Source organism: Cervus canadensis, chromosome 21 (assembly GCF_019320065.1).
Source record: "Cervus canadensis isolate Bull #8, Minnesota chromosome 21, ASM1932006v1, whole genome shotgun sequence".
NCBI lineage: Eukaryota > Metazoa > Chordata > Mammalia > Artiodactyla > Cervidae > Cervus > Cervus canadensis.
In genome coordinates, this window is record NC_057406.1 from 39929389 (window position 1) to 39956904 (window position 27516).

General features: G+C 38.2%; 1 protein-coding gene and 1 non-coding gene across 8 annotated transcripts in view; one reads left to right on the plus strand and one right to left on the minus strand.

Annotated features, from left to right (window-relative positions):
• DENND5B (DENN domain containing 5B) overlaps positions 1-27516 on the minus strand; it is a 213413-nt gene that overhangs the window by 174279 nt on the left and 11618 nt on the right. The window lies entirely within an intron of this gene.
• LOC122424159 lies at positions 15745-15851 on the plus strand. Its single transcript, XR_006264345.1, has one exon. It is a non-coding gene; the product is annotated as a U6 spliceosomal RNA (small nuclear RNA).

The window sequence follows — 27516 nt, forward strand, 5'->3', positions numbered from 1 at the left end:
GTCTTCCCAAATATCACACGTTCAATAACCAAATATACCTTCATTCAATGGTAAGTATATCATTCAGAACAGAAGTTTTAACAACAGGTGAAAAACGAAAAGCAAACTTTCTATCATTTTAGTACTGATAATCCTTATTACTAGTGAAGGAAAAATAATCAGTCTCCAGCCTATTTTAGCTGAACAATTAGTAGAGGAAATGAACTGATGGCAAGTCAAGCTACTCTCCGTAAGTTACTTTTCCTCAACAAATTCAAAGACAAGCTCAAGAACTGGATACAGAATGGAAGAAGAGATAAGAAAGGACATAGTCCTCTAAGTCACATTATAGTTCAGAATCAGCTCCACTCAACTCACTAAAATTATCACTAAGAATTTTCCAGCTGCTGGATCAGCTACTTTCTATCATTCATTATGAATACTGCTTAACCACATAAAATTATTGAAACACAAATATTTTAGCACTCATTTCACATGCTAGCAAGGTAATGCTCAAAATCTTCCAAGCTAGGCGTTCAACAGTACATGAACCGAGAACTTCCAGAAGTTCCAAGCTGGTTTTAGAAAAGGCAGAGGAACCAGAGATCAAATTGCCAACATCCGCTGGATCATCAAAAAAGCAAGAGAGTTCCAGAAAAACATCTACTTCTGCTTTATTGACTATGCCTAAGCCTTTGACTGTGTGGGTCACAACAAACTATGGAAAATTCTGAAAGAGGGGAATACCAGACCACCTTACCTGCCTCCTGAGATATCTGTATGCAGGCCAAGAAGCAACTGTTAGAACTGGACATGGAACAAAGGACTGCTTCAAAATTGGGAAAGGAGTATGTCAAGGCTGTATATTGTCACCCTGCTTATTTAACTTATATGGAGAGTACATCATGTGAAATGCTGGTCTGGAAGCACAAGTTGAAATCAAGACTGCAGGGAGAAATACCAACAACCTTAGATATGCAGATGACACCACCCTTATGGCAGAAAGAGAAGAAGAAATAAAGAGCCTCTTGACGAAAGTGAAAGAGGAGAGTGAAAAAGTTGACTTAAAACTCAACATTCAAAAAACTAAGATCCTGACATCCGGTCCCATCACTTTACGGCAAATAGATGGGGAAACAATGGAAACAATGACAGACTTTATTTTCTTGGGTTCCAGAATCACTGCAGATGGTGACTGCAGCCATGAAATTAAAAGACGCTTACTCCTTGGAAGAAAAGCTCTGACAAACCTAGACAGCATATTCAAAAGCAGAGACATTACTTTGCCAACAAAGGTCCGACTAGTAAACGCTATGGTTTTTCCAGCAGTCATGTATGGATGTGAGAGTTGGACCATAAAGAAAGCTGAGCACCAAAGAATTGATATTTTTGAAATGTGATGTTAGAGAAGACTCTTGAGAATCCCTTGGACTGCAAGATCAAACAAGTCAATCCTAAAGGAAATTAGGCTGGAATATTCATTGGATGGACTGATGCTGAAGCTGAAGCTCCAATACTTCGGCCACCTGACGCAAAGAACTGACTCACTGGAAAAGATCCTGATGCTGGGAGAGACTGAAGGCAGAAGAAGGGGATGACAGAGGGTGAAGTGGTTGGATGGCATCACTGATTCGATGGACATGAGTTTGAGCAAGCTCCAGGAGTTGGCGATGGACAGGGAAGCGTGGCATACTGCAGTCCATAGGGCTGCAAAGAGTCAGACATGACTGAGCGACTGAACTGAACTGAGTAGGTTCACTCTGACCTTCAGCTTACTACCAAAGGAAAATTTTTTAAGAATTTTGTAAACAAAGGAAGAGCAGGAAGAAAAAAGAACCCCTACAGTTCAGTCTCTGAGTACAGCCACCATCCTTTATTATCCTATTCTTTAAAAAATACTCATAATTTTTCCCTAAAATGTTTTATATTTGCTTATTGATACAGTATTAATGTTAGCGTGTCCATGAGCAATCTTTGGCTCTTTTCCTCTTCTCTAACTATAATTCTCTCTAGGTAGTGTTATCCAGTCTCAAGGATTTAAATACATGCATAATTATATTTTAATTTCAGCTCAGTCTTTTCTAACTTCAAACTCATACACTTAACAACATACTTGACCAAGATATCTAATAAGCATTTCAAACTCAGCATGTCCATGTCCTGATCTGCACTGCCACCCCTCCAACCTTTGTAACCCACAGTATTCCCCCATTTAAGCTGACAGCAATTCCATTTTTCAGGTTGCTGAAGTTCAAACCTTTGGAGTTGTTCTTGATTCCTACCCTTCTGTCACATCCCAAAATTTGGTAATGAAATCCTATTGCTTCAATCTTCCAAATATATCTAAAAACTAATCATATCTCACCATGTATTCTGAGCTACCACCATCTCTTACCTAGATTACTACAGGATTCCTAACAGATCTTCCTGCTTCCACTCTTGTACCCTTACAGTTCAGTCTTGAAACAGCTGCCAGAATGATCTTTTTAAAACTTAGCCAGAGGTCTCTCTTCTGTTCAAACCCTGCCATGGCTCTTCATCTCTCAGAGTTAAAAGCCAAAGTCCTTTCAGTGATATAAGGCCTTTCAGGATCTGACCTCATAGTGACCCTTCTGGGGCTTCCTTTGTGGCTCAGCTGGTAAAGAATGCACCTGCAATGCGGGAGACCTGGGTTCGATCCCTGGGTTGGAAAGATTCCCTGGAGAAGGGAAAGGTTACCCACTCCAGTATTCTGGCCTGGAGAACTCCATGGACTGTATAGTGACCCTTCTGTTCTCCTCTCCCATTATCCTTCTTCCTGTTCATTCCTTCAGGATCCTTAAGGTTCCTTGGAGACACAGACAACCACCAGAACCACACCGAGAGTCCGTGCTTTTCTTGTTCTCTCTTTTCATCTTGAATCCAATTTATTTGCTTTTCTTACTCCCAATTTCCAGTTTTGTTAAGAATTTCCCTCCTCCTTTGGAAAGGCCCTCAAACATCATCAGATTTTCTATCCATCCTTAAAAACTCTTTTAATTCCTACTATGAAACACCCTGTGAAGAGAAGCTCCTTGGAATGGTCATCTCAGACTTCAATGTTTTTTTTTCTCCCTCTCCTTTTCCTTTTCTATCTTCTGTAAATACAGAAATTATCTGTCAAAATTTTGGTTGACAAAGCTTATGTTTGCACAAAAACTTGTACAAGAATGTTCGTAGTGGTTTTTTTTTGTAATTGCCAAAATCCATAAATAAGCAAAATGTTCTTAAATGGGTGAATGGATAAACAACCTATGTTGCATTCACACAATGGAATACTACTCTGCAAGAAAAGGGAATAAACTGATGCAGCCATACATTACCTGATATTCTAGAAGAGCCAAAACTATAGTGACAGAAAACAGATCAGTGACTGCCAGGTGCTGAGGGGTTGGGGGGAATGTTGGAACTGCTCTGTGTCTTGATTACAGTGGTGTTTACGCAACTGTATGAGCTTGTTAAAATGCACACCATGAGCTAAAATGGTTTAATTTTACTTTGTGGAAATAAACCTCAATAAATCTAACTTTAACATAAGTAAAATGGAATAAAAATTCTTACCTGGAAGACACTTATCCCAAACATTCACTTGGTTAACTTCCTTACTTCCTTAAGGTCTCTGCTCAAAGATCACTTCTCAGTGAGGCCTACCCTGGCCAGTATGCTTAATATTGTGGGAAGGAAGCAAAGAAAGGAGAAGGGAGGAAGAAATTCACCCTCAGTGAACTCACTTCACCTTGCAAAGACTGTGGAAGATAGTACTAGAACTAGGAGTATATTCCCATGAGAAAATGGAATAAGAGATGAGCTGGAACCTTTTGTCAAGACTCCAGTCATGCTTAGAGACTTGAAAAGAAGAACTCTGTGCAAAGGACAAAGAAAGGAGGAGTTCTGTTACCAAGAAAGATCCACACTCAGAGGCTCTGAGTCATGTGATATATATGTGTATATATATATATGTGTGTATGTATATGAGTGTGTGTATATATATATATGTATATATACCTGGTACGCACTAATGTAAGAGTTTCATGGGGAAAAAAAAAGCAAATCAAATATAATTTAAAGCTTAGCAAGCATTTCCTTACCCAAACATGGCAAAAGAGAAATAAGGAAATACATCTCAATGCCAGGTAAATGCAAATAAATTAATAATTTCTGCTAGAAGTATATACCTGTAACAGTTTGTTTTACCTGAAAACCTAAAGCTGAGATGATCAGCTTTAGAAACAAAAAACAAAACAAAACCAAGACTCATCACCATTCTGAAATCTTAGACAGCATCTAACATCCTGAATTTATAGTTTCAGTCTTCAAAAAGGACACCAAAAGCTCCATTCTATTTAGAATAACATAAAGTGACAAACAGAAAAACTTGCCATTTCAAGGATAAGGGAAAAAATCAACAATTTATTCAAACACATCTTGGGTACCTAATATTTGTCAGGTCTGTGATAGGAGCTGATATGACCTTGAGTGTAGTGACTACAGTCAAAATAAGATACAAATATCAAATCATAAGCATTTGCTTTTAAGCATACTTAACAATTATACTGACAATGATTATGCATTCTGGCACTGTATTAGATGCTGAGGGATTACAAAAGTAAACAATAGATTATATTTATTGTTTCCTATGTATCCCAGACAGTGCATATTATCTCATTTATTAATCTAACAACTTTATGAGTTAAACTTCTTTGTTTTATAGATGAAAGCTTAGAAAATTTAAGAAGCAAAACTAGCAAGAGTCAGAGTTGGGGTTTAATCTCAGACACTTCAAACTCCAGAACACATATAGTCAACTGCTATGCTAAACTGTTTCCCTCAACTAGCTTCAAGTCTGGAGGACAGAAAGATGAGCTTAGAAATGATGTTAATACATGTGGCCAGCTCCACCTCATTAGTGCCCAAAAGTCTACCTGGAAAATAAAAATGGCAAATTAAGTATACACAGGTAAAGAATGCACACATCTTACAGTACAGAATTACTCCCTAAAGGACAAACTTAAAGAAATAAACGGCTTGCACATAATGATGGCAATTTTACATGAGTAATAAAATGAATGAAAATAACACATAAAAGCAACTAAGTCCTTTCTACTCTAAAAAGACTGCTGTGCAATAATTTAATTCCTTCAGTGACAAGACCTTCAGTTCTGTTCAACTTATCTCTTTCTAACACATGAAAACAAAATCAGGTGACTTGGAATATAGAACAAAACTGAAAGTCATTTTTATGTATTTACCTAGAAACTTTTTTCATAAATTCTAAATACTTATATAGAAAAGGCTTCCTTCTGCCTCTAAGTAAAACTTCTTTCTACACGTTAGCTATACAAAACTTCCAAGGACAGATGGGCAGCCTGCAAGGCCTTCAAGTCCTTTGTTTAAAAAGGTGGCAAATGGGTCCTATTGACCAATAAAGCCAGCCAGGTTTCTGGAAGCACTGACCCCAAAAAAGTCATTATGTCTCTTCATCTTGCAAGACCAGAGCAGACAAAGGAGCCAAAGCTAAAAGAGAAACCAAAGTAAGATCATATAAACATTAAAATCCATATCATAAAAATTTGTGACACAAACAGCCCCCGTTTTTTAATTAACACCACTGTCATAATGCTAACCTACAAAAACGAAAAGACTGACCTCACTCTGTTAAAAATTTTAATCTATCATTCAAGTAGGTAAAATCTCAGCAGTTGGTATGCATAAAAACTGCGAATCTCCTTTAAAATATATACAAGAGTTTTCTTCCCACGTAGAACAGGGAGCTAACAGAAGAATGTCATATATGACCACTAAAGACATCCCTAAATAGTGGCAAGGTTTCTTCTTAAAAAAGAAGTGGGTATGTATAGAACACCCTGATGAAGCCATCAAAATTCTATTAGAACTAATAAACAAATCCAGTAAGGTTGTAGGACATGAAATCAATATACAAAAAAACTGTTGCAATTCAATCCCCTTTACAATTGCATCAAAAAGAATAAATATCTAGAATAAATTTAACCAAGGAAGAAAAAGACCTATATATCAAAATTTTCTGTATATATCAAAGACATTAATAAAAAAAATTGATGACACAAATGAATCTGTATATTGAAAATGTCTGTAGATCAAAGATCTGTATATTGAAGATTTTTTTTTTAAATTGAAAATGACACAAATACATGGAAATATATTCCATGCTCATGGATTGGAAGAATCAAGACTGTTAAAATATGATAACTATCTAACACAATCTACAAATTCATTGCAATCGCTATCAAAACTCCAATGACATTTTCCAAAGAAACAGAACAAAAAAATCACAAAATTTATAAGGAACCACACACACAAAAAATCCAAATAGTAAAAGCAATCCTGAGAAAGAACAACAAAGCTAGAGGCATCACACTCTCTGATTTCAAACTATATCACAAAGCTATAGCAATTAAAAGAGATGTGACTGGCATAAAAATAGACACACAGATCAATTGAATAGAAGAGAGCATGTAGAAACAAACCCAAATATAAATGGTCAATTAATTTACAACAAAGAAGCCAAGAATACAATAGGGAAAGGACAATCTCTTCAGCTAACCATGTTGGGAAAACTGAACAGCCACATGCAAACAAACGAAATTCAACCACTATCTCACACCATAAATGGATTAAATTCACCATTCATGGATTTAATCAAGTGGATTAAAGATCTGAGCATTAGATCTGAAACCATTAAAATCCCAAAAGAAAATACAGGCAGTAAGCTCCTTGACATAGGTCTTGGCAATGATTTTTTTAAATCTAATACCAAAAGCAATAGCATCAGAAATAAATTAGTGGGACTATATCATACTAAAAAGCTTCTGCACAGGAAAGAAAACCATCAACAAAATAAAAGGCAAGTTACTGAATGCAAAAAAATATCTGCAAATCATATATCTGACAAGTGGTAAATATCTAAAATATACAAAGAACTCTTACAATAGCAAAAAAAAAAAATCCAATTTAAAAATGGGGAGAAGATCTAAACTGACATTTTTCCAAAGACATACCGATAGTCAACAGGTGCATGAAAAGATGATCAACATCATTAATCATCAGGGAAATACAAATCAAAACGACAATGAGATATTACTTTACACTTGTCAGAATGGCTAACATCAAAAAGAACAAAAATAACAAGCATTGGCAAGAATATAAAGAAAAGAGAACCCTCAAGAAGCTAAAGGCAAAGGTTAAAAGGAAAGATATACCATTTTGAATGCAGAGTTCCAAAGAATAGCAAGGAGAGATAAGAAAGCCTTGCTCAGTAATCAACAAAAAGAAACAGAGGAAAACAATAGAAAGGGAAAGACTAGAGATCTCTCCAAGAAAATCAGAGATACCAAGGAAACATTTCATGCAAAGATGGGCTCAATAAAGGACAAAAATGGTATGTACCTAAGAGAAGCAGAAGATATTAAGAAGAGGTGGCAAGAATACACAGAACTATACAAAAGAGACCTTCACAATCCAGATAATCACGATGGTGTGATCACTCACCTAGAGTCAGACATCCTGGAATACGAAGTCAAGTGGGCCTTAGGAAGCATCACTACGAATAAAGCTAGTGGAGGTGATGGAATTCCAGTTGCACTATTTCAATTCCTTAAAGATGATGCTGTGAAAGTGCTGCACTCAACATGCCAACAAATTTGAAAAACAAAGCAATGGCCACAGGACTGGAAAAGTCAGTTTTCATTCCAATCCCAAAGAAAGGCAATGCCAAAGAATGCTCAAACTACTGCACAATTGCACTCATCTCACATGCTATCAAAGTAATGCTCAAAATTCTCCAAGCCAGGCTTCAACCTGGCTTGTGAACCAGGTATGTGAACTGAGAACTTCCAGATGTTCAAGCTGGTTTTAGAAAAGTCAGAGGAGCCAGAGATCAAATTGCCAACATCTGCTGGATCATACAAAAAGCAAGTGAATTCCAGAAAAACATCTACTTCTGCTTTATTGACTACATCAATGCCTTTGACTGTGTAGATCACAACAAACTATGGAAAATTCTTCAAGAGATGGGAATACCAGACCACCTTATCGGCCTCCTGAGACATCTGTATACAGGTCAAGTAGCAACAGTTAGAACCAGACATGGAACAACAGACTGGTACCAAACTGGGAAAGCAGTACGTCAAGGCTGTATATTGCTACCCTGCTTATTTTACTTTATTTTATATCATGAGCAATGCCAGGCTGGATGAAGCACAAACTGGAATCAAGATTGTTGGGAGATATGCAGATGACACCACTCTTATGGCAGAAAGTCAAGAGGAACTGAACAGCCTCTTGATGAAAGTGAAAGAGAAGAGTGAAAAAGTTGGCTTAAAACTCAACATTCAAAAATCTAAGATCCTGGCATCGGTCCCATCACTTTATGGCAAATAGATGGGGAAACAGTGCAAACAATGACAGACTTAATTTTATTGGGTTCCAAAATCACTGCAGATGGTGACTGCAACCGTGAAATTAAAAGACGCCTGATCCTTGGAAGAAAAGGTATGACCAACCTAGCCAGCATTTTAAAAAGCAGAGGTATTACTTTGCCAACATAGGTACGTCTAGTCAAAGCTGTGGTTTTTCCAGTAGTCCTGTATGGATGTGAGAGTTGGACTATGAAGAAAGCTGAGCACCGAAGAATTGTTGCTGTAGATCTGTGGTGTTGGAGAAGACTTGAGAATCCCTTGGACTGCAAGGAGATCAAACGAGTCCATCCTAAAGGAAATCAGTCCCGAATATTCATTGGAAGGACTGATGCTAAAGCTGAAACTCCTATACTTTGGCCACCTGATGCAAAGAACTGACTCATTGGTAAAGACCCTGATGCTGGTAAAGATTGAAAGCAGGAGGAGAAGGGGACAACAGAGGATGAGATGGTTGGATGGCATCACTGACTTGATGGACATGAGTTTGGGCAAGCTCCAGGAGATGGTGATGGACAGGGAAGCCTGGTGTGCTGCAGCCCATGGGGTTGCAAAGAGTCAGACACTACTGAGGGACTGAACTGAACTGACAGGAATTCCCTGGGTGGTCCTCTAAGCCATGCAGCGGGGCCAAAAGAAAGGAAGTTAAACTGGTGCAGAAACTATGGAAAATAGTATAGAGGTTCTTCAAAAAAGTAAAAACAGAACTACAATATGACCTAGTAATTCTACTTCTGGGCATTTATCTGAAGAAAATGAAAACACTAACTTGAAAAGATATTTGTACCCCAATATTAATTGCAGCATTGTTTGCAACAGCCAATATACTAAAACGACTTAAGTGTCCATTACTGGACAAATGAATAAAAAACTGAGACAGACATACACACAGACACATATACATATAAAGGAATATTATTCAGTCATAAAAAGAATAGAATCTTGCCATTATGACAACATGGATGGACCTTGAGGGCACTATACTAAGTGAAGAAAGCCAGACAAAGACAAATACCGTATGATGTCTTTTACACACAGAATCTAAAAACTATTCAAACACATATATAAGTGTATATATATATACATGTGTGTGTGCTCAATCCTGTTTGACTCTCTGCAACTCCATAGACTGTATAGCCTGCCAGGCTCCTTTGTCCATCGGATTTCCCAGGCAAGAAAACTTAACACATTGAAAATAGCTCAGTTGTGTCCGACTCTTTGAGACCCCATGGACTACACAGTCCATGTAATTCTCCAGACCAGAATACTAGAGTGTGTAGCTACTTCCTTCTCCAGAGGATATTCCCAACCCAGGGATTGAACCCAGGTCTCCCACAGTGCAGGCAGATTCTTTACCAACTGAGCTATCAGGGAAGTTCATATAGCAAATATAAAAATTATATATAATATATATTATATACATATGTGTATACACACACACACACACATATAAACCCAAGTTCACAGAACAGATTGGTGGTGCCAGAGGTGGCAGGGGTGGGGAGAAGTTAGAGAAATTGCTGAAAGGAGTCAAAAGGTAAAAAGAAAAAATAAAATTAAAAACAAAAACAAAATTTTTTTAAAAAAAAGAAGCACGGAGTAAGGGGGCTCTTAAGCTTCTCACAAGACAGCCCTTTTAAGACATCAATATCCCCTCCAAAGTGCTGGATATCCCTCCATTAAAGCCCACATTAAAGAATTTGAGATAAAACAGTAACAGCAAGCCAAATAAAAAGGTGGGGGGAGAGAAAAATGGGAATAACTATAACAGATGTGTAAAAAGAGCACTTTTGTGAACCTGGAGAGAAATTTATATGACCAGTTTTCAGAACATTTTTCTGAATATTAAAAACAATTCCAATATCAATGATATGGGGTAAAAGAAGTTAAACAATCTACTGAAAGGGAGAAGATATTTGCAAATGATATGACTGATAAGGGGTTAATACCCAATATATATAAACAGCTCATATAATCCAATATTAAAAAAAACAACAACCCTGAACAATCCAATTTAAAAAATGGGCAGAAGCTCTGAATTGACATTTTTTCCAAAAACATACTGATGGCCAATAAGCACATAAAAAGATGCTTAACATCACTAATCATCAGGGAAATGAAAATCAAAACCACAGTGAGATATCACCTCACACCTATCAGAAAGGCTATCATTAGAAAGACAAGAAATAAGGATGTAGAGAAAAGGGAACCCTTGTGCACTGATGGTAAGGATGTAAACTGGTACAGACACTGTGGAAAACAGTATGGAGATTGCTCAAAAAATTAAAAATAGGAAAAAAAATTAAAAATAGGACTACCACATAATAAAGCAATTTCATTCCTGAGTACATATCCAAAAAAATGAAAACACTAGTTCAAAAAGATACATGCACTCTAATGTTCAAGTTAGACAGAGAAAGACAAATACTCTTATCTCTTATACCTGGAATCTAAAAAAAAAGCAAACAAATATATATAACAAAAAAGAAACAGACTTACAGACACAGAGAACTAACTAGTGGTTAGTGGGAGAGGAAAGAGAAGGGGGACAAGTTAGGAGTCTGGAACTAAGAGATACAAACTACTTGTATAAAATAGATAAGCAACAGAACACAGTGTACAGCACAAGGAAATACAGCCATTATTTAAATGGAGTTTAATCTGTAAAATACTGAATCACTGTATTATACCTGAAATTAATATTATAAACCAACTATACTTCAATAAAGAAGCTAATTTTAAAATATAAAAGGATTGCTTATATTCTCTTGACCTACATTCTAAATGACTCCAAGAGATCTCTGAGAAATAAGAAACATGCAAATACCTTTACAAACAATTTTTTAAAGTTTACTTTACTAATCCTATACTCTCTAAATAAAAAATAAAATTTCTTTAATGAACATGAATGGTACTGCTGATGATCAAAAGAGATGCATAATTCAGAAATGCTCAGAGTATCATAGATACTTTTAAGCATAATGAACTGTAGTGATTACTTTGTTCAAATCCTACATTATTTAATTTGGCTCACAGTTTATTTTTCAAGAGAATTTGAGTATACACAAAGTTTTCCTTGGGTGTCTATTCTTTATTGATTACATCCACAGCAACAAGGAAACAAAACAAGGGCAACTCACTGCAACTCCAGATTGGCTACCAAACATGAGAATATGTGAGGAACTAATGGAAACAAGGCAGGCCTGTTAGAGCCCATGAATATTTCAGAAGAATAATGAAAAAGGGTGCCAGATGGGTTTGCTTGCAGCTGGCTAACAACTAAATTTCTGACCAAAGCTAAAAGCTTCCTTACATAATTTATCAAGCACTTTTCAGTTCCCTTCTACTACCACCCTTTTCATCTTTTTTCATTTTCCTTTTTTAAAGAGCGATACCACCATCGTTTCTCTTTCAAATGGGACTGTTTGTTGGTTTGGTGTTTTTTTTAATTTTTAAAGAAAAGAAAAGAATACCTGTATCCTCTGTACTGCTGAGGACAAAGTATGAGTCTAGGTGTTATTACTGAAGCAAAAATGAACAAAGGAAGTGCTAGAAAATCCTAACTACTCTTTTCTAAACAAAGTAGTTTAAAATAAACACTAATTGCCAAGCGTTATCAGGCATAAATACAAATCAGCTCTGCTTAGCTAGTAGAGGTGAAGCTTCATCCTTCCCAGAGCACACAGGTCCCTGCCTACCTCTCCAGACTCATCTTCCAACACTCTAACCTATGTTCCAGAGACAAAAGCAGCTGAATTCACTCAAGCTCTTTTAACAATAAAAATTAAAATTACAAATAAGATTTAAGTGCCTACTGTGTGCCCAGAATAGCTCAGTTGGTAAAGAATCTGCCTGCAGGAGACCTGGGTTTGATCCCTGGGTTGGGAAGATCGCCTGGAGAAAGGAAAGGCTACCATTCCAATATTCTGGTCTGGAGAGCTCCATGGACTGTACAGTCCAAGCCGTCGCAAAGAGTTGGACACAAATAAGTGACTTTCACTTTCATTTTCATGTGCCAGGCACTGTTCTAAGCATTTGACCAGCAAATCCCAAGAGGAGTTAGAGTTCTATTATTATCAGGTAGAGGAAATTTAAGTGCCTTGCCCAAAGCAGTCTGCTTCAGAGCCTGCACTCAAATTCTGCTCGCTATGCCTCTCTGAAACAGCAGATCAGTATTATCTCTTTCAAATACAGATTGCTCAAAATCCTGCACACTACTACCACAGCTTTGACACATTCTATTTAAAATCACTGCTGAAGGTTTTAAGTCCTAAATCAGAAATTTAAAGGCTTTAATATTGCCAAAATCATTGTGGTAGCCAACCTACAAGACAGCTCAATCCCCGTCATCTGACAACATTCACAGCCCTGAGGATACCCTCTCACACTGAACCAGGGCAGGACTGTGGGTCCTACACATAAGACAGGAACCATGGTATGCCACTTCTGAGATAAGGTATAAAAAACCCCACAGATTCCATGATAAGCCCCCTCTCCATCAGTCTATCTGTGATTGTCTGTCTCTCTCACCACTTGCTCTGAGGGAAGTCAGCAGTCGTGTAATTAGGACGAACAGGCAGCCTACAAAGAGGCCCAAGTGGTAAGAAACAGGCTGCTAACAGTTACACAACTGAGTTTAGAAGCAGACTCTTCAGGAACAGTTGGGCAGGGCCTTGGGGTGACTGCACTCCCTGCCAGCAGCTTGACTGCAACCTTGTAATAGACAGACTCTGAGCCAGAACCATCCAGTTAAGCGCCCCCTGGATCTCTGACCCTCAGAAAGTATGCAAGATAATAAACACTTCTGTTCAGTGCTAAATATTAGGATAATTTGTTCCATCGCGATAGTTAACTAATACAAGCAAGTGGCCCTACTGACAGCTTACTTATAACAGATGTTAATAGAAAGAGCCTTTTATTTTACAATGCAGAGAATACAGTCAATATTTCATAATAAGTGAAGCATTCTCTTTCAGTTCAATTCAGTCGTTCAGTCATGTCTGGCTCTTTGCGACCCTGTGGACTGTAGCACACCAGGCTTCCCTGTCCATCACCAACTCCCGGAGCTTGCTCAAACTCATGTCCATCAAGTCGGTGATACCATCCAACCGTCTCATCCTCTGTCGCCCCCTTCTCCTGCCTTCAATCTTTCCCAGCATTGGGGTCTTTTTCAGTGAGTCAGCTCTTCGCATCAGGTGGCCAAAATATTGGAATTTCAGCTTCAGCATCAATGAATATTCAGGACTGATTTCCTTTAGGATTGACTCGTTTGATCTCCTTGCAGTCCAAGGGAATCTCAAGAGTATTCTCCAACACCACAGTTCGAAGGTATCCAATTCTTTGGTGCTCAGCTTTCTTTATGGTCCAAATCTCACATCCATACACAACTACTGGAAAAACCACAGCTTTGACTAGACAGACCTGTGTTGGCAAAGTATTATCTCTGCTTTTTTTTTTTTTTTAGCTCTACCACTTTATTGCTACCAACGCATTTCCCTCCACCCTCGTGCACACATGCGCAGTCATGTAACCCCATGGACTGCAGCCCGCCAGACTCCTCTGTCCATGGACTTTTCCAGGCAAGAATACTGGAATGGGTTGCCATCTCCTTCTCCTATCTCTGCTTTTTAAAATACTGTCTAGGTTGGTCATAACTTTTCTTCCAAGGAGCAAGCGTCTTTTAATTTCATGGCTACAGCCACCATCTGCAGTGATTTTGGAGCCCAATAAAATAAAGTTTGTCACTGTTTCCACTGTTTCCCCATCTATTTGCCATGAATGGTGAGAGTGGATGCCATGATCTTCATTTTTTGAATGTTGAGTTTTAAGCCAACTTCTTCACTCTCCTCTTTCACTTCCATCAAGAGGCTGTTTAGTTCTTCTTTGCTTTCTGCCATAAGGATGGCATCATCTGCATATCTGAGGTTACTGATATTTCTCCCAGCAATCTTGACTCCAGCTTGTGCTTCATCCAGTCCAGCATTCCTCATGATGTACTCTGCATATAAGTTAAATAAGCAGGGTGACAATATACAGCCCTGATGTACTCCTTTCCTGATTTGGAACCAGTCTGTTGTTCCAAATCTGATTCTAACTGTTGCTACTTGACCTGCATACAGATATCTCAGGAGGCCGATAAGGTGGTCTGGTATTCCCATCTCTTGAAGAATTTTCCAGTTTGTTGTGATCCACACAGTCAAAGGCTTTGGTGTAGTCAATAAAGCAGAAATAGATGTTTTTCTGGAACTCTTGCATTTTCGATGATCCAATGGATGTTGGCAATTTGATCTCTGGTTCCTCTGCTTTTTCTAAATCCAGCTTGAACACCTGGAAGTTCTTGGTTCATGTACTGTCGAAGCCTGGCTTGGAGAATTTTGAGCATTACTTTGATAGCATGTGAGATGAGTGCAACTGTGCAGTAGTTTGAACATTCTCTGGCACTGCTTTTCTTTGGGACTTTAATGAAAACTGACCTTTTCCAGTCCTGTGGCCACTCCTGAGTTTTCCAAATTTGCTGGCATGTTGAGTGCAGCACTTTCACAGCATCATCTTTCAGGATTTGAAATAGCTCAACTGGAATTCCATCACCTCCACTAGCTTTATTCGTAGTTTGTAAGGCCCACCTGACTTCGCATTTTAGGATGTCTGACTCTAGGTGACTGATCACAGCATCGTGATTATCTGGGTCATTAAGATCTTTTTTGTATAGTTCTTCTGTGTATTCTTGCAACCTTTTCTTAATATCTTCTGCTTCTGTTAGGTCCATACCATTTCTGTCCTTTACTGTACCCATCTTTGCATGAAATGTTCTCTTGGTATCTAATTTTCTTGAAAATTACCTGAAATTTATGATACTGTAAATCAACTAAATCTCAATTATAAAAAAAGAAGTAGAAAAAGATCAGCAAAAAAAGGTCTAAATTTCTAAGCCAGAATAACATTGGTGCTTTAAATAATTAGTTACATCTTGGGAATTCCCTGGCAGTTGAGTGGTTAGGACTCCACACTTTTACCACAGGGGGAACAGGTTTGAGTCCTAGTCTGGGCACTAAGATCCCACATGTCACATGGTGTGGCCCACCCCCCCCCCCCCAGATTAGTCACATCTTTAAAATCTATGTCAATTTAACTTTCAAAATGTTAAAAGATTTACTTCTAGATTTAATTACTACATTTTATTAATGAGACATTTCATATTGTTTATCTATCACATAAACTGCAATTGGGATCTGAAGATTAAATAGAAAACCAAAATTCATTTTACTAAAAGTGTACATAAAAGAGTACTAATCTTGTGCTCACTTCGGCAGCACATATACTAAAATTGGAACGATACAGAGAAGATTAACATGGCCCCTGCACAAGGATGACATGCAAATTTGTGAAGCATTCCATATTTTTATACATTATGGAATATTACTCAGCCATTAAAAAGAATTCATTTGAGTCAGTTCTAATGAGATGGATGAAACTGGAGCCCATTATATAGAGTGAAGTAAGTCAGAAAGATAAAGACCAATACAGTATACTAACGCATATATGTGGAATTTAAAAAGATGATAACGATAACCCAATATGCAAAACAGAAAAAGAGACACAGATGTACAGAACAGACTTTGGGACTCTGTGGGAGAAGGCGAGGGTGGGATGTTCTGAGAGAACAGCATTGAAACAAGTATACTATCAAGGGTGAAACAGATCACCAGCCCAGGTTGGATGCATGAGACAAGTGCTCAGGGTTGGTGCACTAGGAAGACCCAGAGGGATGGGATGGGGAGGGAGGTGGGAGAGGGGATCGGGATGGGGAACACATGTAAATCCATGGCTGATTCATGTCAACGTATGACAAAACCACTATAATATTGTAAATTAGCCTCCAACTAATAAAAATAAATGAAAAAAAAAAGTACTAATCTTTAGAGTAACATTTAAAAGATTGTGGTTGAAATGACAATATATGGCATTTATTTCAAGTAATTCTATACTGGTAGGTAGGAGGAAAGAGGGAGAAGCTAAAATAATATGCTAGTAAGCTGATGGGCACATATGTTTGTGCATTTTTAATCACTCAGTCATGTCCGACTCTTTGTGACCCCATGGACTACAGCCCACCAGGCTCCTCTGTCCATGGAGGCACATGAGGGTTCATTAAACTACTCTTTCTCAAGTATGTGTTAAACCCTCCATACTAATGAGGGATTTAGTTTTTGTTGTTTTGGCCTGTTTTTTTTTTTTTTCCTTCCTAAGGAGACAGAACAAAATATACTCTACACTGCCTAATTTCCTACTTAACTACCAAAATCCACCAAAACGTCCATTCAGCATACCAAGACTCCATGAAATCAAGGTGATGTCACATGATTTATAGAAATGCATCTTACCAAAGAAAAAGGTTAATCAAACGTGTGTTCTGTACTTCTTTAGATAATATTGTTTGCTTTGGCTGGAAGGTGTGGCTTGCGGGATCTTAGTCCCAACCAGGGATTGAACCCAGGCCCTCAGCAGTGAAACCACTGGACAGCCAGGAAATTCCTGATAATAAAGTTTTTTAAAGTAAAATTTTCATCAATGCAGCACATGTAGTTCTACTTCTGAATTATTTTCAAGTATCTATTAAAAGAAAGAATAATCTTATTTTCCAGTCCTTTGTTATTTTGCCATACTTGGCCAGCCAGTCTCATAGGCTTTGAGGCCCACCCAGGGGATACTGGTGTCAGCAAGGAAGGATGCAACTGCAGTTAGGCATAAACATGAAAATTTGTGTTAAATGTGTTAAAGCACAGTTAATGAGATTCCAGGCATTTCTCTGTAATTTGAAATGGAATCTGAAACAATATGCTTGTCTAAAACTATGCTATTGCAACTACTGGGCTTTCACTATAAAAAAAAAATAAATAAATATGAAGACACTTAAAATGAAAGAAAAAAAGAAAGGATTATATCTATTGAGTCCTTTTACATTTATGTCATTGATCCCTTCTGACCGACATATAGCCCTTTTGACTGAGCCTGTAGCCTGCTAGGTTCCTCTGTCCATGGAATTCTCCAGGCAAGAATATTGGAGTGGGTAGCTGTTCTCTTCTCCTGGGGATCTTCCTGACCAGGAATTGAACCGGGGTCTCCTGCACTGCCAGCGGATTCTTTACAAGCTGAGCTACTGGGGAAGCCCTGAAGATACTTAATATGAAGGGGAAAAAAAGAAAGGATTATATCTATTGAGTCCTTTTACATTTATGCTGTTGAGCCCTTCCGACATACATATGTAAGTCTTGCGTATGTGGGTGTCTTTGGTCAATCAGAGGCATACCTCCAAGATACTGTAGGTCTGGTTCCAGACTATCAGCACTGAAGCTAATATTCTTCTAGGTTCTCCAGCATATAGTAAAGTTACAGCTACACTATCCTGTAGTCTAAGTGTGCAGCAGCACTATGCCTAAAAAAAACAATGTGCATACCATAATTTAAAAATTCTTTATCGCTAAAAGTGCTATCCATCATCTGAGTCTTCAGTGAGTTGCAATCTTTTTTCTGTGGAGGTTCTTGTCCCGAGGCTGATAGCTGCTGACTGATCAGGTGGTGGATGGTTAAAGGCTTGGGTGGCTGCAGCAGTTTCTTTTGTTTTAGTTTTTAGTTTTTGGCTGCACTGTGTGACTTGTGGGATCTTAGTTCCCCTACCAGGGATCAAACCCACACCCTCAGCCATGAAAGCTCAGAATCTTAACTACCGGACCACCATGGAATTTTCTGTGGCAACTCCTTAAAATAATACAACAGTAAAGTTTGCCCCATCCTTTCCTGAATGATTTCTCTGTAGTATGCAATGCTGTTTGATAGCATTTTACCCACAGTGAGAATACTTTAAAAATTGGAGTTAATTCTGTCAAATCCTGCTGCTGCTTTATCAACTCAGTTTATGTAATATGTCATTTCAACAATCTTCACAGCATCTTCACCAGGAGTAGATTCCATTTCCAGAAACCAATTTGTTTATCCGTAAGAAACAGTTGCTCATCCATCCAAGTTTTATCATGAAATTACAGAAACCCAGTTATATCTTCAGGTTCCACTTCTAATTCTACTTATCTTGCTATTTCCACACCAAATCATCCATGAAAGCTGGAACTGACTTCTTTCAAACTCCTATAAATGTTGGTATTTTTCCCTCTTTCCATAAATCACAAATGTCCTTAATGGCATCTAGAATAGTGAATCCCTTCCAGAAGGTTTTTAATTGACATTACCCAGTTCCAGCAGAAGAAACACTGTTTTTGGCAGCTATAGTCTTATGAAATGTACTTCTTAAATAATAAGACTTGAAAGTCAGAATTACTCCTTGATCCATAAGTTGTATAATGAATGCTGTGTTAGCAGATATGAAAACAACATGAATTCTCATTGACAGTTCTTGGGTGACCAGGTGCATAGTCAAGTGAGCAGCAATATTTTGAAAGGAATCTTCTTTTCTCATCAGGTCTCAACAGTGGACTTAAGATAATCAGTAAACCATGTTGTAAACAGATGCTGTCTTTGTTGTTCCATTTACAGAGCACAGGCAGAGTAGATTTAGCATATTCTTAAGGGTCCTAGGATTTTCAGAATAGTAAATGAGTACTGCCTTCAACTTCAAGTCACCAGCTACATCAGCCCCTAACAAAAGAGTCAGCCCATTCTTTGAAGCCAGGCACTGACTTCTCCTCTCCAGCTATGAAAGTCCTACATGATATCTTCTTCAAATAGAAAGCTGCTTTATCTACACTGAAAATCTGTTGTTTAGTGTAGTCACTTCCATTAATTATCTGAGCAATAGCTTCTGGATAAACAGCTTCAGTTTCTACATTACCACTTGCTTCCTCACCTCGCACTTTTATGTTAGGGAGATGGCTTCTTTCCTTAAACCTTATGAACCAACCTTTGCTAGTTTCTAACTTTTCTTCAGCAGCTTCCTCACCTCTCTCAGCCTTCAGAGAATTTAAGAGAGTTAAGGCCTTGCTCCGAATTAGGCTTTGGTTTAAGGGAACGTTGCGGCCTGTTTTTCTATCCAGATCACCACAACTTTCTACACATCAGCAATAAAGCTGCTTCACTCTCATCATTCATGCAGTCACTAGAGGAGAACCTTCAAGTTCCTTCAGGACGTTTTCCTTTGCATTCACAGCTTGGCTAACTGTTAGGCACAGGGACCTGGCTTTCTGTTTGCCTCGGCTCTTGCCTTTCTCACTAAGCTTACTCATTTCTAGCTTTTGATTTAAAACAGGAGACATGCAACTCTTTCTTTCACTTGAACATCAGAGGCCATTGTAGGGTTTCCTGGCCTAATTTCCATATTGCTGTGTCTCAGGAAACAGGGAGGCCTGAGGAGAGGGAGAGACACAGGGGAAGAGTGGATTTAAACAGCAGTCAGAATACACACATACATCGATTAAGTTCTATCTTACATGGGCTTGGTTAGTGATGCAATTACAATAGTAACATCAAAGACACTTATCACAGGTCACCATAACAAATATTACAGTAATAATGAAAAAGTCTGAAATACTTCAATTACCAAATGTGACAAAGGGACAGAAAGTGAGCAGCTGCTATTGGAAAAATGGCATCAACAGATCTGCTGGACACAGTGTAAAAAAAAAAAAACAGTCCATAAGATGAAAAGTAATAAAGCAAAGTGCACACACACACAAAAATCATGTCTGTATGTGTAGATAATCTATCCCTAAAACAGATGGTCAACCAATAAAATCTGTAATTCTCATGTGTACAACAGCCCAAAGTTGGTCCTGTGTTCATTCAGAATGTGATTTAAGTTTAAGGAGTTTATTATGATTCTTTTTAAGTACAATGTAAGTGCCATACTTTCCATCAGATTAAAGGGGTGGGCTCTTTTACTCATGAAAACTGTTAAGTTCTTCTGTAGGAAAAGGGGCTTAAATTTGAACCCAGAAGACCCTTTCTGGTTCTTTTTTTACCACAAGCAATGCAAATTTAGGCATATTACTTAAAATCTCTGAACATGACTGCCAACAGCAAGCCAGGGTTAGTACCTGACCTGCTATAAGCAATAAAAAATATAACTTGGGCAATATCTTTATCATTAATGTTACTCATTAAAGTGGGGTAAAAGGGCAATTAATATGGATAAGAGAAATATATCAAAGATCAGAGGTTAAGAGTACACTCTGAAACTGATAAGAAACATGTCATGGAACATAGTATGTCTCTAGAAGGATACACAAGAAAGTGATAACTAAAGTTGCCTCGAGGAAAGGAACTAGACAGCTGGGAAAAGGGACATATTGTTTAATGTAATCTTTTTGTATCTTCTAAAAATGATACCACATGAGTATATTATCTATTTCAAAAATAATTATGGACTTCCCTGGCAGTCCAGTGGTGAAGAATCCACCTTGCAAAGCAGAGGATAAGGGTTTGATCCCTTGTCAGGGAACTAAGATCCCACAGGCCATCGAGCAACCAAGCTGTGTGCTACAACTAGGGAGCCCACAGGCCACGACTACTGAACACACACACAGCGACCAGAGAGTCTGCCCGACACTGTGAAAGATCCCACATGACACAACAGGGACCCGAGGCAGCCAAATCAATCAATCAATAAACATTTAAAAACAAAAATAATGGATAAAATTAGCTGTCATTTTAAAGAAAGGACACAGCCCTAGGGACTATCTTTTAATGTCTAAAGGAGAGTTCCAGAAACACCTTAAACCTCACCAGTGTCTGGGGTTTAATCCAATCAATATGTTAATAAGGGTAGTCGCTACTGTTTATTGAGCGATTATATCTTACCAGCCTCTACAGTACGCACTACACATGCAGCTTCAGCCCACTGGTAGGCAGAGCTCTACCGCAGTAACAAAAGGCCTGAATGTTCTAGGCAGGAATGCCTAGAACCCTGTACAAGCACTTACAAACTGGTGAGGGAGTTGTTTGCTGTACAAACTCCAGAGAGTTTATGCAGCATATGGTTCACTGCCTCACAGCTGAAGAATACAGATGCGTTCTAAATGCTCTACTAAAGCCTGCCACAAAAGCTGTGCATTTAACTACGAACTGAAGCGCTGGGGAGAAAGGTAAATTATTCACTAATTAATGCCCAATGAATTATCCTAACTCAAAAAACACGTCTCTCAGCTTGTGTCCTGGGCAGTTTCCATATTTTCCTTAATAATAATTTTGCTTTGTTTTGGCTGCACCACACAGCATGAGGGATCTTAGTTTCCTGACCAAGGATCTAATCCCCACCCCCTGCAGTGAAAGCTCGGAGTCTTAACCACTGGAGCACCTGTGAAGTCCCTATGGTATTTTTTAATACTTCATGTTTAAAAACAGAGATTTAAATGAACATACATACATTCTTGGCTCTAAGGAAAAAAAGGAGGGAGAGAAAAGGAGAATAAAGAGTGCATGAGTTATGTCTATAAATAGTGGTAAGTGTGACATAATATAAAGGCTATGGAATTCTGGGTCTGAAGCCCTGAATTCAAGTTCTAGTTCCAATACTTGCACACACACACACACACACACACACACACCCTTTAACAGTTAATCACTATTATTATAAGATGTGGAGAATGTGGTTTCAGTCCACCCCAATATAAAGAAAAATAACATCACACCAGCACCATCACTACCACAAATTCAAAACTAAACTCATCTCCGTCTCTCAAACTTATTTCCTCCTGTGTTCCTGCTATGAATGACACTCTTAGAGCCCTGTTGCCCGGGGAGCAAAGTCTAGTCATGTGCATCTCACCTCCCTTTAACCTCACATACACTAGTGTATGTCTATTCTGTTTCCTACATCCATCCTTGCTTCTTTACTCCCACCGCCACTACCCTAATTCAGGCCCTTCCTCTCTAGTTTGTTTTGTAAAACAATCTAATTGGTTCCCCTTCTCTAGTTTCTCCCCAGTTTAATTCTATTCTAACCCCTCATCCAGAGTGATATTCTTAGAACTCAGCCCAGAAGCACATTCTGTCTTCAAAGTCTAGCATTCAAAGAGGCTGCACTTCAGCAGCCAATCCTCCACTCTTCCATTGTGAAGAGGTCCTATACTTTCATTCCAAACTGGTCTCTAAACAGTCAGCTTAACCCCATTTTCCTTGGCCACACTAATGGTTCAAGGATGCCCTCAAGGCAGTGTGACCTAAAGTGGACCGGTCATAGCAAAGACCCAGGTTCTTATTTCAGACATGAGTGGGGAGTGGAGGAGGAAAAGTTAAATCTCCCCTAGGGAAGACATGAGGTGCAAATGTGAAGCCATTTTAATACCATGAAGGAAGCCAAACTGAAGAGGAAGTAAACACTGGGGACAGACAGAGCGTAAAGAACTGCAGTGAACTGGGACGAGTGCTCTGTTCAAACTAGACCTGATCACCTCCTCCCGAAGAAAACTGTTGTGTGCACCAGTCAAATTCCTTCATTTCTCAGGTCCTCTTTGACCTATAGTCACAAGCATTCTAACTGACAGAAAAAACTTCTAAAAGCTAGACTCATCTCCATTGTATGAGATGCTTAAAGGAAGCTAGTCTATATACCTCTTTTTAAGTGGATAAGGTACATATCCAGTTATAGAAACAAAAAGTGGGAGCAGAGACCTGGGCATAAATAAACCCTCTCTTCACCATGGTTTGCCTCTCTACTTTCTTTTGTGAATGTGTTAATATTCTCAAAAAAAATTTTCAAGAATCACCGCTACACACAGACCTTAGAACAACTAAAATTCACCTCAATTCAGCCCATCCTAAAAAAATAAAAATAACTAAACAGAAACAAAAATGCAAATAATACCTCTCCAGATAAGAACTAAAGTCCTCTCTCCCTCTCTCCCTCCCTCCCTCCTTATCTGTCTCTCTCTCCCCTTAAAAAAATTTCTCTTGGAGAAAGCGTTTTGCCTCATTTACTCATACAATTTTTAGAATGCATAGTCATTATTGACAAAACTCACATTCACGGCAGGAAACGGACAGGTTTAAAGAAAATGAGAGCAACACATCTGTTCTTGTAAAGCTTTTTTCAGTTACGATGACAAACATCCCCCTTTTGGTATGTGAAGGTCTCTGGTTGGTTAGTTAAACATATGACTTTAAACATCTGACTAAGTATCTTTTAGGAGGAAAGTAGTTAACAGAAAAGATCTAAAAGAACTAACAGCCCAAACACTGCAAGACAATCAAAAGACTGTCCCTGTTATCATCATTCTGCTACATGAAAAAGGAAATAGCAAGCCCTCTCCGCAGCCAGGGCCAGCACTGCTCCTGAAACGTTTACACAGCCCTCCCTGGGAGACAGGCCGGGAGCTGTGCGGGACAAGTGTCAGATCTGCTGCTGCTTCCAGGCTCAGCAACCTGAGGGGGGACAAGCAGCCTTTCCATCAGAAGTTTCTTATGCCATCTAAACACATTCCCATTCCACTACGTGACTATAAATAAACTGGATTCCCAGTAAGATGGAGATCAAGAGTTTACCTCATTTGTTACCAAGCCGCCTCTTTTGCTTACCAGTTTCTCCTTGCTCTACCTATCTCATTTGTCACTTTTCTTTTTCCATAATGAAAAAATATATATTAATGTCAAACTCTTAAGATTCAAAGCCACTATTTCTTTTCCTATTTCATTGTAATTACTGATCTTATAGAGGATTTTGGTTTTTTAAAAATTCTGTTGTAAGTACTAAGTATTTAATTTTTATCCCTCAAAGTAAACACCTAGGTAGACAACTCCATATTATTTATTCATTCACTCCTTCAACAGTTCTTCACAGAGGTCATCACAACTGTCTTACTAAATCAATGGCAATGACTTGGACAAAAGAAAATCTTACGTGTTTCTCAGATTACTGCTCAGCTCATTTAACCACAACACCTTAGTAAAACGATCACTGTGGCTTCTAACTGGTGATCAGAAATCAAAACTTCTATTCTTATTTTAAATTCCACCCCTCTGGGATAACAAATGCTTGTTACAATCCTCTACCCACTTCAGTTTTTAAATTGAACATACATTATTTTTATAATTTAAAAGCCATATGTTTTTTTTAAAAAAGCACTTTGTCTTTTATTATCTCAAGACAATTGTTTTGCTTATCCTCACTTTGGTAGGATATTCAGTAGCAGGAAAATGCCATGTAAACAAAAGTCCAAAAGCTTCATTACTATAAATCCTTCGGACAGCGTGTAAACAGACATTCTTCAGAAAATGTTTGAAGATCAAATGCATAGTTTTCTGGATAATCTTGAAGACAGTATGTAAAACAGTAATAAAATATACAAACAATCAACAAACCTTTATTTTTGACACTAAATTTACCCTCTTTCCAAAAACAAAACAAAAACTATCACATTAACTACAAATAAGTTGCAAAACTAAATGAGTTTATCTCTTTTTGTCTGTTCCTGATTTTCTTCCTTCTCTATTTTGGGCATCTGGCAAGGTGTCTAAAAAGTATTTACTGTAAGATTAACAGGTAAAAGCATTGATTCTCTCTGGAAGTATTTGATTTGTTGCTCTTGTATAACACTCTCCAAATACAGATTTTTAACTTCTCATGCCTAAAAAGACAACAATGGAGAGCAAATAGTTGGGTATCCCTTGGTTCCCTTAAGCTAGAAAACTTGAATTTTAAGTCTCTCCCTAAATAAACACTGTTACTTTGTGACACTTTACTCTGAAGGGGGAAAAAAACATATTTAGTCATATATACATCTACAAAACTCTAAAGTTCCTATTAGAAAATATATAATACTTTGGACAGAAAAAAACAAACTTTTTAAAGAAAAAATATTTATAAAAGCTCATGCCCACAATTAAATCTGAATGTTCGCCTCAATTCTAAGAACATCTTTTAAGGAAGCTTAAAGCTTTATGTTTCTGTGTAACGAAACGTAAGTCTGGGTGGACTGGTGAAAAGCTCAAAGGCCCATAATCTCGTCACAAAGCAGCAGGGTCAAAAGGCAGAGGTCAGCGAACAGGGGAACAGGGTGCAAAACAGTTCCCACACTTGAGAGGAGCCTATATCTCATTATTTCAGAAGACATTAAAAAACTATTCAGTCACACACATTAAAATAATACAACCATTTCCTTTAAGTCCCAGAGCAAATCTGAATTTTATGAAAATATTCCTTATTTTTAAGAGCAAGGAATTTAAGAAGTTACTTCTTTCCCCGACATTGAAAAAACACCAATCCCTCACACTCACAGGCCCATGCTTCAGCTGCCCCTCAAAGACTAACTTTCAGATAAAAGCTGTCACCTGATCTATTCAGCAGGGTTCACTGGGGCACAGAAATAAATACTAAATATGCATACATGTCAACAGACATTTCACAGCAAGGCTTCTACTCCCTAATGATTCAACAAAATATGTCTACTTCTTGACCTTATGGCCACATTCAGAAAAAGCTACATTTTTATTTCGGTTACAGGAGATTTCATTCCAGGGAAGAGTGACTACGATTCTGTTAAACTTTCAGCAGGTGTGACATTTGTACAGGAGACTCTGTAATGACTTCTCTCACACAATTACTGTGGGAACTCCAGGATCTAGGGCATCTGTCTAGATATCTGTGTACCATTTATCACACTCCAACCACAAAACTGTGTTCCAGAAGACAGGGTAACAGTACCAGATCAGCAAGATCAGGAAAAGAAGATTTCGGAATAATAAGTAAGGTTTTAAATTTTTGTTTTCCATTACCTTCCACCCTCTCTACATACATACTTTACCTCTCTGCCCTGTGGCTCCTTCTACCAGGGACAAGACAGCTTACTAGTGCTTCACAGTAAATGAGACCTCTTAATCCTTCACTGTGAGGAATAAGAAAGATTTTACGTTCGAGCCCACACAGCTATCAGGTATTTATTTAAAACAGAATTACAACAGGGCTGCCAATGGAAAAATAAGCACTGCCAGACAGGAGTGAGAACAACTAAACAAAATAACCTATTTTGGCATAATCAAATCACCTCAACGGTACCAATGCTTTTGTTTTAATAAACTGTGAAATCACAGTCACTGTTCTAACGAACAATGGCACAAAGCGAACAGTCAAGTACCAAAGCTCATTTCCCTGGAGCTGAGCCAGAATATTTTAAAATCTGAACAAAAGTTTATTTATTCGGAAAAAGAACATACCTGACATAGATGGGGAAATATTTTTAAACAATTTATTATCTTGTTACCCCAGCCATTTAAATTTCCTTAAAAGTTAGGATTAAACTTAAAATGAAGCAAATTAACCAAGAAAGTAAAACAAAACGTGGTGCTAGAAGTGCATCATCCATAAACTTTAAACATATGTTGTTGTTTTTAGTCACTAAGTCGACAAGACTCTCTTGCAACCCCATGGACTATCACCCCCTGCTCTGTCCATGGCAAGAATACTGGAGTGGGTTGCCGTTTCCTTCTCGAGGGGATCTTTCCAACCCGGGGATCAAACTCAATCACAGTCCTAAATTCCTACTGCCCAAACTACTCTTATTAAAGTCAATACATTATTCTCATGGAATTCCAGTTGATATGTTGGTGTTGATTCTTATAACAGGGAGGACTTCCAGGAGTTTGTGATGGACAGGGAGGCCTGGCGTGCTGCAATTCACGAGGTTGCAAAGAGTCAGACACAACTGAGCGACTGAAATGAACCGACTGAATGGGATGATTATGAAACAATCATGTTTCATCTGCCTATAGGGACATGATCTGTTATTTTAGTCCTGGGAGAAAAAAATATGTAATTTTAATATAGAGAAAGACTGTTGATCTAGCAGACTGTCCCTGTTTTCCCAAAAGACTATGAGGGAAGAAAAAGGAGGGAAATGGAAAGGATACTAGAAACAAAAAGTATGAAACCTGAATAGCTGTGGGAAATAAGAACTCCTCCCTGGGGATCCCCTGGCAGTCCAGTGGTTAGGACCTGGTGCTTTCACTGCTGGGCTGGAGTTCCATCTTTGGTCAGGGAATAAATATCCCACAAGCCACAAAGTGAGGCCAAAAAAAATAAAATAAAAACTCCTCCTTGTTCTGCTAAGGATGAAGGTAACTGGAGGAT